This window comes from Brachycentrus maculatus, unplaced genomic scaffold (genome assembly GCF_059751285.1).
Source record: "Brachycentrus maculatus isolate JH-2025_06_01 unplaced genomic scaffold, ASM5975128v1 h1tg000259l, whole genome shotgun sequence".
Classification (NCBI taxonomy): domain Eukaryota; kingdom Metazoa; phylum Arthropoda; class Insecta; order Trichoptera; family Brachycentridae; genus Brachycentrus; species Brachycentrus maculatus.
Window position 1 is genome coordinate 640,001 of NW_028281010.1, and position 3,117 is coordinate 643,117.

The window sequence follows — 3,117 nt, forward strand, 5'->3', positions numbered from 1 at the left end:
TCGTCATACGCTTTTAATGGCAACCGATTAAGCAACTGACTAGTTTTAGCAACAGTCTAGGTTTTATGTCTTTGCAAAAATGATCTTATCCATTCAGAGCCTGGTACGTTGTTCTTTAATATTCGTACTCTTCTGCCAAATCTATCCAAATAGGCTATTAGAATGTAGCGAATGTTAAAAACACTCACTGGGAAACCGTACTCACTCATGTCTACTATGCAGTTAATGAAGGATTGCTCTTCGCCCTTGTCACATATCGGAGGTTTTCCCACAGGTTTTGTGTGCTGACCTTTGAGTTTATAGTTAATCGTCCTTCTGGGGATTTCAAAAATTTATTCAGCCTTTCTTTGACTGATTGTACCATTTCGAATGGCCTCCAAACACTGCTCCACTCTCTTCGGTGTAAAATCGCATTATCGTCTGGCATAAGGCCGCTGTTTGTGTGTTCTTGACATTTTTGAAAAAAATATACCATCAGGAATTAAGTAAGTACACAAAACCAATAGATATTTAGCAAACATGTCAAGTTGTATTAGCCGTTTTAAGACTTTTCATCAAATTAATTAACTATGGCCTTTTGTGGATACTTTGCACTTGGTGCAATGTTACCCCAAATGTGGTCAATACAAGTCAGTTCTTAAAAAAATATTATTTTTACATAAACTTGACAACGTAACTAAAAAATACAGCATTTGAGAAAAGCAGGGCCTATCTACCTACGATTTAGAGACCACTCACTTGTTGTAACTAGTTTCAGTATACTGATTCCACTGGATTTTTTCGGACACAATTTTCAGACAGAAAACTTACTTTACGTTCGGACAGGAAAAACGCATTGAAGCAATAGCGACCGACTGTTACCTCTGTAAACTAAAAAGTAGATTGAAGTGCCATCTATCAGAAACAATAGAAAGTAGAATGAAAAATGACATGTATCAGAGATGACCAGCTCTACAATTTCTTTACAGAAGGTGGTGCAAAGTATCACCCATGGTGCAAAGTATACCCACTTTACGGTATATATATATATATATATATATATATATATATATATATATATATATATATATATATATATATATATATATATATATATATATATAACGTGGTAATATTCTTCTTTGTAAATTAGTGGGTTTATAATAATAAAATGAACAATGTGTTGCTTTCTAATCAAAGAAACGACAGTAAAAGTTTATTCTAAAATAATCTTTTATACATTACATATAATATGACAGTTCACAATATTTTGCTATCCGAAGTTCTTTTGTTTTCTCCAGTGCGACGCATGCGCGTCTGGTGGTAGATTTTCGCGATCTGCTTTACCGACTGTCACAACATTTAGAGTCGGTACTATATATAGGTACTTAATAAAATCTATAGGTAGGTATTTTATTGCATATATATATATATATATATATATGTTTATATATATATATATATATATATATATATATATATATATATATATATATATATATATATATATATATACATATATATGATTTTGATGCGGCTTCATACTGTTTTTGGGTGATTCTATTCGTAGCTCACATGTTATCGTCTGAAGTTGACGTATTTGCTGAGCAATGCCAATTTAGGAGTTTTTCACGTTTTTTAAATCATATTTTCATATGGTGTACGGAGTGCGTGGAAGTTTTTGTAATTTTCTATAATCTAACTATGAGTATTTCAATGTTTTAGAATTAGTACATAAACCCTGATGATGACAAGGTTCTTGTCGAAACCGGTTGGATAAAGTGTACCAATAGAAAGTGGTTTAAACAAAGTTGTTTTATTTTATAAAGTTTACGCCATTTCATTTATTTTTGTAATTAATAAAAACACAAATATTTCTCTTTCAATAAAAAAAAATCATATAAAAATAAAAATAAATGGGCGCAAAGCAAATACAGAGTAAGTATTGTGTTAGTTAGTTAGGTGGTTTTGATTTCAACGATCGATAAGGCGCTGGAGAATCATAAAGAAAAACCTGATATCGCTCACTCCTTTCAAGAACGTCATAAATCATAAAACTTTTTTAAAGTTTAAAAATATAACACAATGCATTAAAAATAAATATCAGGCCACCTATTGAACAGATCTTTTTAGGTAAAACCTGAAGATTTTTTCTCCATTTGAAAAATATTAAGTATATTTAAAAAATATATTAAACAATACCATTTCTTCAAAATGCAAAAACAACACTTTCTGCCCTGTAGCGGGTAAATATTAAGTTAAAAATATGCCTCTTTTGCTGGGATATAGTACATTTTCTGGGCATTCCGAAAACATGCACAACTGAAAATTGACGATATTTGATTTATGACGTTCTTGAAAGGAGTGAGCGATATGTCAGCAGATAAAATCTTACAATACCAGGTGCCCTATTGTTTAACAACCGTTCGCCATCGCTTGTATCGTTTCCGAATCTCGTTATTGAGGAATGTCATTTGTATATTATCTCTGCGCCAATCTGTAGTGGAAAAATGATACAATTTTGTTTTATTTTTTGCAAAATCATCATCACGTCAAAGCCTCGTGTCTGAGCATTAATTTAATCTTCCCGACTTCTAGGGAGTCCACCAAATTATCTGTTGCTTAGGGCGCTTGTCCACTACCCCGAATTCCGTGTAATTTTACCGTCCGGCACGTCAGCGTTTTTAAACGACGATTGGCTTGGATTGGCTTGTCCTTTTGTCCATCTTTCTTCGGATCGGAGCTCTTGATCGGTGCGTGAACACGTTGCGCGTAAATTCCATCACGCTAAACGTAGTCAACGTTTTGAGTGTGTCCAAATACTTGTTCACAAAATTAATATAAGAGTTTCTGCGTAATAGAGAGCTTCTTTACATCTCACCAATAGATGTCTCTAGTGAAGTTCTAGTGATTCAAGAACAGGGTTTCTAAGTTGGTTCATATATATATATATATATATATATATATATATATATATATATATATATATATATATATATATATATATATATATATATATATATATATATATATATATATATGGAACTTCCAAGAATTTGAGTGATGTGGTGTCAATAATGGGTAGGATTGGTGAATGTTACACGTGTGTAAAGTGATCACTTAAACCATCCTATGACG